Consider the following 12,404-nt stretch of genomic DNA (forward strand, 5'->3'; position numbering starts at 1 on the left):
TATCTTAAAAAGGAGTGAAACTTGTATTACAAGGTACAGGTCAACAACTAATGAACAAGATGAAGGATAAATGTTTTTAGAGAGTCTCAGACAGCCATTTGCAAGGAGCAAAAACGAAATGGCAAGCCTCTTAACCTTTGCTGTTTTAGCTCACAATTAATCTGGTAGGAGATAAGAGGCCTATAATCCTTTTATGACTTTTATCAGAAATAATAAGCCAACAAATTTATAAAATGCATATGCAAAACACTCTATACTAAGCTTATTTTAGATGAAACAATGAAATGAGAGGTGAGCACCACTGAAATATCCTGTAGCAGATGCCTAGAGAGAGAATACAAGAAATAAGACAAGTAAAGAATGAACCTTTTTTCCCTGTTCTTCCTTCCAAGGTATAATGACTAATTTCAGAACTCTTGTATTAGAGGGTGCATTTGGAAAATTATTTTCATCTGGAACTATCTTCCATAAGGGGTGTGCTTAATCCTTTTTTGGAAACCATATATAATTTGGCTTCCGCAATGTCCACTGGAAAGACTTCCATAATTTATTTATACATTACATTTAAAATTTAGTTTTTTTTGCTTTTCCTTAAACTTCTACATGATAAATTTATTGAGGTAGAGGTTACCTCTGAAACAGAAGACAGTTTAAATGGCATGAGTGCTAGGGACAAAAATACTTAGAAATAATCAATACTTGCCTATACCAAAAGAATAACTGACTTGCAGTAGTTTGCCTAAAGACAGAGACAAAAAGATGAGAGAACATTATAGCCGTCATCAGAAAAAATAAAAGACTGGTGTAGAGAGGAATTCAGTGATATGTTCTTCATAACCACAGTGAATAAGCAGTAGGTTTAAGTTATAGTAAGGAAGCCCAAAGCTGAATATTAGAGGAAAAAAATCCCAATTCTAATGGCTAATCAAAAGAACTATATGCGATAGCTGTATAGTCCCTCTAAGAGAATGCTGGATGAGAGTCACTCTGAAATTATGTGGATCTATTCATCCTATTTTAGCAAAGAGAATGGCAGTAAAAAACCTCTTGATGTCCCTTCCGATCTAATACCATACAATTAGCAAGAAAGATAGTCAAGACACCTACTATAGTGGTTTATTTCACCCTCTCCCTTTGTTGTGTGTACAGTTTCTGGCTTTATTTATATTGCTAGAGAATACTCAATTTTCTCTCCCACTCAAAAGAAAATACACAGCATTGTGATTACTTGAAGTATAACAGAGTAACTAGAAAGTGGAGGTGTACAGAATTTATGATGCTGTTTACTCTCAGCCATGTGACCACATTCAAGTTGTTTTTGTGTTGGACAGTTTCCAGAAATTGCAATGGTATCTGCTAGAAAACAACTTTCTATACTCTCTAAATTTAAAACACAGATTTTGACAGATACTATAGTCTTACCTTCTGGACAACAAAATGTTGGTCATGATAAAAGCTACAGTTCTCAACTGAAAGAAAGAATCTTTTAAAACTAAAGACACAGTTCCGTATAAATCTAAATTCCTTGCTTTCTTGCATTAAGTTCAAGAAGTAGAAATGACTGAGACTTCATATGTTTAGCCCAGTATGCAGTAAGAAAGTATTTTTTTTTTTTTTAACCTTTCCACCTACATATATTGAAGAGAATAAGACAATTCTGTATGAAACAGAATAACAGTTAAGTGGAAACATCTAGTTACCTGGAAGGATGAACCTGAAATGAGAAGTAATACTATCATAAAAACTAACCTGTTTTTATCGTCAGAGCACAGAGGCTCAAAGATAATATCTATCAATGACTGCATCTAGTTTGATGTACAGGTAGGTACTTGGATCCATTCTGGAGAGTACCATAGTTATCAACCTTGGCTTACATACTCTAAATTATTTATTCTTATTTCTTCCTTGGGATCCCAATAACTAATCATAGCACTTGGTCATGGCCATGTTCAGTATTGTGAGACATCAGGCATATGACATCAGCATTTGTCACATTCTTGCTGGCCAGCAGGTTGTTCAAGGAATATTTGAATCTACCTGAACTGGTCCCACAACACGCAGTCAATTCCATGCACTGGAAATATATGGTTTGGTGGCAATGGAGATCTGAGTTGCACAGAATGAGGCAGGTGCCAGTCATAAAAGTACACAGAAAGCTCTAATTTGCAATCAGAGGAGGTAAATGGAACTTGAAAATGAAATTAAGGACAGTTTCCAAAGCTATTTTACATTGTGTATGACAAAAGCAGTGCTACCTTCTCCCACAGCTAGCTGCCTGTTCTAGAACTTGTGCTGCCGCCTTCCTTGTCCCCGCAAAAATATTTATGGGACAATGCACCTTCCTCCCCTCAATAAGCTGCATCAGAGAACTAGTCAGACTAAAAGACAGCCCAACAAAACAATGCTGTCAGTCCCACCTCCCCCACTAAAAGCAAAGGCTGTTTAAATTCAGACAAATTCTAGCCTGGTTCTTCAGCACATAGCATTTGTGCCACCACAACAGGGGGACACAGAGTCTCCCTGGTGGGTGAGAGCAGGGTAGGGCTGCTTCCTTTAGCAGCTGCATCGTGGAAATACCTGGGACATCACAGGCTGTGGACAGGCTAATAAAAGCCTTGCAACTTTCCCTCCCCTGACAGCAAACATACCTTGTAGAAAAAACATAATAAATTATGTAAAGAAGAAATCAGCATTCTCTACAGCAATAAAATCAAGCAATTCTGTACTTTCGCAAAGTTTCTGAAAAAATACCCACTCTGAGGCATTGAATATCCATTCACTTGATCCAATGGCCTCAGTATTCTTGTCTACAAGCTATGTGTGTATTCATTACTCACTATGTTATTTTCCTTCATTTCCACTTCCTCATTAATTTTTATGCACTTTTGTTTTCATTTGTATACTTTTCATCACTTCAATTTCCTAATATCTCAGTGTTCCAATTAGCTACTTCCATATCTTAATCACACTGAGACTCCTTATTCAGCTATAAATATAATTTTATTACTGCTGTTTTAATGACTAACTGTTGCAATATCTATTTTATATAAAATAATTTCTCTTAAAACTATCTCCATTTCTTTCTCTTGTCTTTAATTCATTGCATCTCTCATTGTACTGTATATTTTGTTCAGTAGATCTTGTATCATCCTAAAATGTCTCCTGTTCTAAAAACTAATTGCCTGGGGAGGGGATAAACTTTTCACTTTGTTTCAACATAAACATTAAGAACAAGCATTGAAATATTTCCTTTGAATTTATCAGACTGTCCTAAACTTGCTAAATTCAACCCAAAATCAAAGACAGATAGAATCCCCACATTAAAGGGCATAAACTTTCAAAGCATGGAAGTACAGCCTAGATAGACATTATGAATACAGCACATTGCTCTCTTGTTGTGAATACCAAAATCACTATTAGAAAATGTGTGTCTTTAATAAATGAAACCATTACTTCTGAACTTGGAATCCAGCATTATTCTCACCTTTAATTTCTGTAACAGCGTATATTGGCAGTGCCAATATTAATATTTACTTCATGATTCTAAAATCTCTGTAGTTTCAGACTTATTGTTAATTGCAAGACCCGAGATGCTGACCATCAAAGAAAACAGAAGAAAAGTCTCCAAGTGAAAAGTATAGATCTAATTATACTCAAACTAATAGAAGAGTTTGTGTTCTTATATCTACATTCTGTGAGAGACCAGATTTGTCTGGGATATAAAGCAAAGATCACAGCAAGGTTTGCTTTAAGAAAAGCATACGCAAATGTTTATGCCATGTACACAAAACAGATTCAGTATGAATCCAAATAGTACATTAAGCTATTCTAACAAAGTACATTCTGAGTCAACACTTTATCTTAAATTATATTGTGTTCAACTACTATATTTTAAAACTTTAATTTACTTTTATGAAGGAAAAATTAAAAGCATTAGAAGAAGTGAAGACTCATACATTTTGAGTAGTCGGTCTGTGCATAAGTAGTGAAACTTACTTATAAAGCCCCGTTACAATGAACTTCTCTGAAGGCTTTGGGGACTTGTGATTGTGTGCGTGTATTGTTTTGTTTTATTTTGTTTTGTTTGTAAACTGCTTCAGTCACTTCAAAATCCATGGGTTCTCTCTGGTGAGGTGGGCTGTAGCTGTATCATGTTTTTGCCAGTTTTTGCTCTGTAATAGACTTAACCTAAGCTCTACCAACTGCAGTATTACAAACTACAGCTAAGCTGTCTCTACTTATAAAAATGAATCTTCCTTTTTGTTATTTTGTTGTCTTTCACTTCAGGAATTCAGGGAATACCAATACAAACCAAGGCTGTACTAGAGCCACCCCTCCTCCCCCCTTTATTTTTGTAGGGGAAAATGTCTTTATGCTTCTTGGTACCCAAAATGAAGACCTAAATCATGTTATGATATAATATATTGCATTAGTTAAAAAAAAAAAAAATCCAGTTAGACATCAGACTTAACTTTGGGGTTTTAGACTCAGAACCATAAATTCTTTATATACCATATCCAATTGTAGTAACATCACTGACAATTTCTACCAGCTGAACAACTGATTGTGTTTTAGAAAAACTAAATTCAGTTGTTGATCCCAAAGGATAACAGAAAAATGATTTTGTCAAGTATACATTTTTCCTACAAACATGTCCAGTAAATCCTATCACAGATTTAAGGTACAAATTTATAATACAATGTTTTATATTTGATAATTTGTTTAACAGATGACCTGCAGCTCTGATAGCTTTGGAGTGGCAACCTGTCAGAGGTAAATGAACTTTGTCAGCTACTGAGATACTTCGTTTTAAATACACAAGCTCATGCTTTCTTACAATAAACTAACTTACATATCTAATTACTACTGATGTCTCCTTCTTTAGTCCTCTTCTACTTCCTACTGAAATATGCCATTAGGTATCTTTATTTAGAGATGAATGATATCTCAGATACACTGTTTGCTACCAACTACCAAACAATGGAAATATATTAATATTGATTTAGAAATGAAGCACTGACAACGTTGAGATATTTATTGTGAAAGCAGTGAGCTATTTGAAAAAAATAAATGAAAAGAGATACAAGTTTGTTTCTCAACTTTCTCTGTTTCTAAAGGGAATAAATTTTATCCTAAATCTGTGCCTCTGCCTACCTCAAAGTACTTCCTATATTTTAAATAAGAAAAATATAATAAAAATAATTCTACAAAGTAGAGCTCATAAAGCTATGGGAAGATATTTTGTCTATTCGGAGAGTCCTTTGAGACTCTTCCTAAAGTCAGCTCTTCTAGTCATAACATTAACCTTCTCTTCTATTAATGTTGTCATGTATTTTCTACACAATATCTACTATTTAAGATAGGAAACTTATTGTAGTATGTTTTCTAGGGGGCTGAAGTTCTTCATCAGCAGACTATACTGCTTTGGAGCCTTGAAGGAGCTACCATGACTTTGGGTGCCAGGTTCCAGAATGTACCAGTGATGTCTATTTGCAGTAAACAATCGTAACAAATGATGGCAACAGAAAATAATCACAAAAAAAACTTGTTACAGCACTATCTTATTTCAAACTGCAAGGAGTCATTTCCTCCATAAGATTGTCTTCCAGTGTTTACAAGATAACAAACAGTAACTGTTCAGTGCTGGTTAGGTGGAAAGAAAAGGTTATAGAAATTTCTAGACCAAGCCTAGGTAAATATAACCCTTGTATTTCCACTAGACACTTCCAGCTGTTGAAATTATTGCTAAATATATTTACAGTCCTTGTACAATAAAAAGCTTTATTACTTTTACTACAGGCAGAAGAAAAAAGCTTTAAATCTTTAGTTCTGAAGCAATATCTCCTGTCTTAAAAGCAATGAAGCCTTTCAAGGAAAAAAACAGCACACTAAAAAAAGGTGTTTTATGATGTTGTATCTTTGTTGCAATTTTGGTTCGTATATTTTTATTAAGTGTAACCTTTATATGTAAATGAAATGATTATCTAACACAAAGTACTGTTTTCATAAAGGAAGAATAGGTTTTATGTCCTGAAAGATAAAGCAGCATAAACCAGTCAGGCAGCTCAGCATGTATTTGACGACTTTGAAATGAACTATTTGATTTCCTATTACAGCCTTAACACTCTGCACTGTACCACAGCCACCAAACCCATGTGATTAGGCAACTAACCTTTCATCAGGGAGTCAAGTAATATAGAGAAAGGTCGGTATTTCTAATAAGTAAAATACCTCATTTTAAAATCTATGTTTGGAAATAACCCTTACACTGTGAAATTTAGAGAGGAATGGAAATCACATTCTGAAAACTCAGAGATATGATAAACATATTTAGGACAAACAAAAGGCTTCTACATCAAATATGCCTAGTTTATATGTAAAATATTTTTTCATTCTCTCCCTCTGCTTCAAGTGCAGCAGGACACATCCAGGACTAGAAGGGAAACTTTACACTTTCTGCTTCCCACATCACTGGACTTTGAGAAAGAACACAGAACTCTGCTTCTTGGCTGACAGACAGATCTAAGGATGCATCAAGTTCTTCCATACGTTGGGACCTGCAATTTCTGCATTTGTAATCTGTCTGACATTGAGTCAAAGGCCTTTACAGAGTCAAGGGAATTAAAGAGATTCAAATCTTATTTCTTAATTTTGTGTACATGTCTTTCGCTATGAACAACATAACTAAAGCCATTGGTTCAATTACCAGCGAACATGAATGTATTTGAAAGAGAAAAGAAGATGACTTTTCAGATACATTTTTTAATAGTTATCATAACAAAACAAAGCATGACATAAGCCTTCCTCACTTAAATCTGAAAGCAGGATAGAAGCTATCAAATAATAGTGTGTATCTATCCTTATTTGGACAAAAAAAGTCCTGAGAGATGTATAGAAGATGAGAAAAATACCCGTCAAATCTAAAAAAAAATCTTGCATGTCTTTATTCTTCTGTAAAATTCCCCCTTGGTTCACATGCCTACACAAAGGTAGAGCCTAATTCACTAGGGGATTACCTGGGAAGCCCTAGAAGTTTCTGTTTTTTAAAAAGGAGAAAAAGTGGCTAACAGACAAAGAAATCATACTACTTCAGTCACAGCTGTCAAAATGAGACACACTGAATGGCTTTTTTGATAAGCAGCTGTCTTTAAAGAAATTATTAATGACTCAATGGATAAAATTGTTTTGCTCCTAAGTAAGGTTTTCTACCCCTAAATTTACAACTCTCTCTCTCTCTCTCTCTCAAAAAAAAAAAAAAAAGTGATTTTTTTTTTTCTAGCAATTTGTTATATAAATCTAAATCCTCGATTTCTTATCTCTATTCTCTTTTTAATCAGGTGTATAGTACCAAGCACAATGACTTCTCATTAGATACTCTAAATGCTACAACAACGAAAACTGCCACACAGTTTAAAAACAACCTACCGTTTCAGTCCTTGTATTTTTTGTTTTTACGTTTTGTGGTCTTGGGCATTCCTTTAATTTATCATCATGAGAGAATCTGTCAATAAAGACATTTATGAAAACAAGATGGGTTTGGAGAAAGAAAATATATAGATTTTTACCTTGGGTGATTAAATTCTCACTGACATTAACATATGACAACCTGTTAGAATGATTTGTAAGTCTTTACAGGTTTATAAATAGCTTTATCTCTTCATTCCACATGAGGAAAAAGCAAAGTATTATTTATTTTACCTTTCTAGCACCACAGCATGGAATATTTCAAAGACTTATTTTAAGTTTTGTGGAAGTCTCTTGATATTAAAGGACTGCAGATACAAGATGAGGAAACCTTCTTTATATCTTCTGGCCCCCTGCTGTACATCTTGTTACACACTATTTTGTAAAAGAACTAGCTCTAATCCATACAAAGGAAATGCTTTCCTTTTATTGTCATGAGCTTGTAAAGCTAAAGCAAGCCATCATAATTTCATTAAATCATGCTGAATTACTTAAAAATGCTGAGAATGATTTGTAATATGTAATGTTTGCTCTACAAATGGATTGAATATTTATAATATTTAGTTTATACCATGCTATTTGTTCTTTAAAAAATGACATATTTGTTTTTGTTTTCTTAGTAGAGCATAAGGCAAATTATATTAATTAGGCTATTTACATGATTTCCTAACTTGGAGCAGTGAAACTTGCCTTTAGCTAGCAAATAATTGGAATTACAATTGCTGGAGATATCACAAGTTTTTTAATTATATCAAGCCCCATCAAGTTCTGATAGGACATTAATAGTCACTTCCCTTCACTGCCATTGTTTTTTCTCCGTACTAAGGCATTCCAGTATGCTCAAAAGCCATAAAACAGAAATATATGACAAGAAACAGTAATTTTCAAATTTTACTCCCAAGATTTCCAGTCTACTGGCATATTCCTTTGGGAAGATAATGACAGAGCTTGTCTTTCATGAAGACATTGAAAATAGATCGTAGTCTAAGTTATCATATCATTTTGGATAAGCAGCCAGTTTTGTTAGAAATAATAAAGTATAAAAAATACAGGAAAGCTATTACAGCACACACGTTATTTTAGCATTGTAGGAAGTTCTTATCAAGATGAGTATTGTCTTTTCCCACCTTTTGGAAATCAAAAGAGAGGAAGAAGCTTATTAATTCAACATTTTATTTTTAAAACATAGAGAGAACACAACACAACAGTCCTCCAACAAGCAGAATTATGATTGTGTCTGATAAGGTGGGTGCAATCCAGGCTTACAACAGGCTTGATTTTAATTCAGTCATAGTTATTGCATGCTTCTATGAAGGCATATAACCTTTCTTTTTTTTTCCAGTCTTTCTAGTGTTACTCCAAGAACTTTAGATAGAAGCCTTCAGGGGCAGGAAATGAATCTGACTCCAAGTGACCACCAGTGAAAGAAAGGGATATGCAGACATTATTCTTTGAAGCAAAAGGCTCCTCAATCTGACGGGGTTCTTTTGCGTCTATCAACTTTAAACATGTACCTATTTATACAACAGACAGAAAATGTATACAATATTTAAGTCAAAATAAATCTTACCGCACTGGACAGAAGAGGAAATGTAAGTGAGCACAGTAGGAAGTCAACAGCACTATCCTTTTACTTACTGGAAAGTGCCATAGGCGAAACACCTGTTGACTGATGAAATAACAATATGGACAGTTTTGTAGGATTTCTGCCTGTCTGCATTTTGTTCAGGAAATTCCAACCCCTGAAATTACAAAAATATGTATATTTCAGTTTGCTTGAAGTTTTTTGTTTGTTTCTTGGTTTGTTTGTTTTTAATTGAGTTTCTAGCCATCCCAAACAGTTGGGACAAAAAAAATAAGAAAAAAGAAAAAAGTAATCTATTAGAGTTTAATACTAATGAACAAATAATAACACTTGAAGTTATTTCTTGTTTTAGAGCATAATAATATCGATTTCTTTCAAGAGTTGCAAATAGAAATGGCCCTTCCTAGGGCATTATCTGCAAATTATCTGCTAATACATTTGCATCTTCAGAAAATCCACAGTTCAGCTCCTACAGTGTTCACCCTCTCTGATTTTATATTCCCATGATCTATATGTCCCTTCGGAACCTCATTTTCTGTCTTAAAATATCACGCAATTCCCTACCTAGCCTCCATGATTTGCACTGAGTATAGGTGAGGAACGAGCATGGAAGAAATTGTTTTTCTTTAAGTAAGAGGGGTAGAGTTCTGTCATTTTTGATCAAAAAGTTCTCTCTAGCAACATCAGAAAACAACACCTACCTTGAATATCTATGAAAAATCTCTTAGAACTACTGGATTGTGATGAATAAAGAATAAAGATAAACAAACTTATGCAGTTAGCACTGAATGTTCAAAAATTTTCCACTTCTCAGATATCAGGAAGCTGTTTAAAGCTTGGCATTGGGCTGGACTAACTACTCAATAAAAATCAGGGAATATGAGAAAAATTGAGCAAAACTCCAGTACACATTTTAAAGACTTGTTTGGTGAACTGAAAATTTAGTTAACCTTTCAGGAGTTACTGTGGAAAATTTCTAGATTAAATTCAATTACAGGGTGAAATGGACATTTTTATTTCTGCTTCAAGTGCAAATTGTAACACATCAATGAAGGTGAAGCTGTTTCCAAAGTCTCCATTACCGTTTTTAAAGAGAAAAATAACTTCTTTAGTTTTCAGTATATATTGCCTGTTAATAATACAAGTGGCTCAGGAGTTAAGGAAATAGGGACCTATCTACAAGTCAGGTCACCTGCTGAGATGAGATACAAATCCAGGCATGTGAATGCACAGGAACAAAACTCAATTTACTCCTCCCAGCCCACAACAAAGCCATACCTGTCCATTTAGATACATTATGTTGCTTCTAAAGAGCAGAACTTCATTTTGAACAATGTAATATAAAACTCTGTTTTCCATATAAACATTATTTATGACTATTCTTCCTTCTGCTGCAGCAACATCAATGTTCTTTTTTATCTTCATCTTTTGACTTGCCTATTCTGTGTCTCTGTCACTAACACTGGGTTAAGGAGAAACACCACAAGAGTACAGAAGCTGAAAGGGAGCTATGGAAGCCAAATGACAACATAATCTTAAACTACAAAGAAACAGTGCAAAGGATGAGTGTAAATGGGTAATTTTAAAATGGTACAATGTGACAGACCTTTGAGATAGGTGGCTTACAGACACTGGTGTTCAAATGAGATATAGTTAAACATCTATATGTATGTATGTCAACAGCAGTAGCTCCAAGGAGCAGGATGAATTGCAGCCACATCACCCATAACAGACTGCAGACTCCAACCGCTGCTACAGTTAGGCCATCACTTTGAAGGTTATTTAAGGCACACTGGCAACATACATAGAATAAGTTTTCTATCGCTTGCAAATGGGAAAGATCACATACAAAATAGCTCCATCTTAAAATTCTAAAGCACCCATGAATTGTGCTGCAGGAGGACAGCCTGCTCCACCAGGGGCCTCTCCTCCTTCTGCACTGACCTTGGGGTCTGAAGGGCCATTTCTCACTCATCTCTCCCAGCTGCTGTTGTGCAGCAGTTTTTTTCCCCCTTTCCTAAATCTGCTCTCAGAGGCAGAAACAACATCGCTCATTGCCCAGCTCTGGCCAACATCAGGTCCCTTTTAGAACCTGCTGGCACTGGCTCTGATCTGGCATGGGACAGACTCTTCTCATGGCAGCCACCCCTGCATTCCCCTGCTACCAAGCCCTTTCCACATTAATGCAAGACAATGGTACAGAAATTCAAGCAGGGTAGTTCAATAAAAAAAAAAAAAAAAGATGTACTGAATTAAATACATTTAAAAGATCTGAGTGGATGCTGACCTTCTGTCCCTCTCTCCTCACCAGTGGCTTTAATCTTCCTCTCACCTAGCAGCCTTTAGTATCTGCCATGACGCAAAACCTGGTCAAACTTCCCCAGCTGCCCTGAGATCTCACCTCCATCTTATTACCCCCAACCCTGGGCCATGGTTAGCAGCAAGACCCCTTCCTCACAGCAGTGGCCCCCCAGCCTGCCCCTCCTTGCAGGTGCCACCTTTCAGAAACTTACAGGAGCTTACCTTGAGCCTCTGCTGCCACTGCATGGGACTTGGCCATCAGGGCTGCCACAATCAAGGGAGCCACCAGAAGCCAGCAGAAGGAAGCCATCCCTGAGGGTCACAGCAGCTTCTTCGCACAGGCAAGAGTGCTTCTGGTGACTCTTGATGTGGGGTTTTATGTTTAACCACTGAGCTTAAGTCAGACTTGGGAGGAGGTGGGGTCAGTGTGCCTCAATTATACTGTTTTTGCTTTTAAAGTGAAGAATATGAAGGAAAGCCTTCACTTCACAGTTGCAATCTGGAGATTTGTGTCCTTAGCCTGAGCTTGAAGGAGGCAAAATAAGAATGAACACTTGACCATCTGACTCCAGAAGGTAAATCGGAAGAAAAGCGACTTTTAACTCTAGGCAATTTGCTGTAGATACAAGCTGTTTCTTATCATATTGAGTTAATCAGCAATTTCTTTGTTTTTAAGGATTATGGGCACTGATTAAAAACAAATCTCTGCTCTTTTTTCTGAAAGTCTCACTGCTCAGCCATGAAAGCATTACCACAAAAGTATTTCTGTGAAACAGCATCTTCCCACAAGCGCAACCTCATTTCAATATCAAGGTAAGAGTCCAAAATGTGTACACAGCTTTTCATAATATGCGTGGAAGCATCTAGCATAGGATTATTTTTAAAAGACTGAAAAGAGAAAAAAGAGGCCTGCTTATCTGTTACCAAATCACAACAGGATCATACAATATAGCTTATGTCTTAATAAGATATTTTTAAAAGAAATCTTAAATTATTAAATTGTTTGATATTCTTCCCTCTGGGAAATCAAAGTCAACAATGATACACTTGCTCA

General features: G+C 35.6%; 1 long non-coding RNA gene across 4 annotated transcripts; it reads right to left on the minus strand.

Moving 5' to 3' along the window:
• Nucleotides 1-7,424: 7,424 nt before the first annotated feature.
• Nucleotides 7,425-12,145, minus strand: LOC110352270 (uncharacterized). 4 transcript variants are annotated; one of them, XR_011811868.1, is made up of 3 exons: nt 11,573-12,145; nt 9,103-9,206; nt 7,425-7,501 (listed from the first exon to the last, which is right to left on the minus strand). It is a non-coding gene; the product is annotated as an uncharacterized lncRNA (long non-coding RNA). The 4 variants fall into 4 exon arrangements; XR_002400968.4 differs by having other exon boundaries at nt 11,337-12,145; XR_002400967.4 differs by lacking the exon at nt 7,425-7,501 and adding an exon at nt 8,673-8,978.
• Between the last annotated feature and the right edge of the window lie 259 nt (nt 12,146-12,404).

This window comes from Anas platyrhynchos, chromosome 10 (assembly GCF_047663525.1).
Source record: "Anas platyrhynchos isolate ZD024472 breed Pekin duck chromosome 10, IASCAAS_PekinDuck_T2T, whole genome shotgun sequence".
Classification (NCBI taxonomy): Eukaryota; Metazoa; Chordata; class Aves; order Anseriformes; family Anatidae; genus Anas; species Anas platyrhynchos.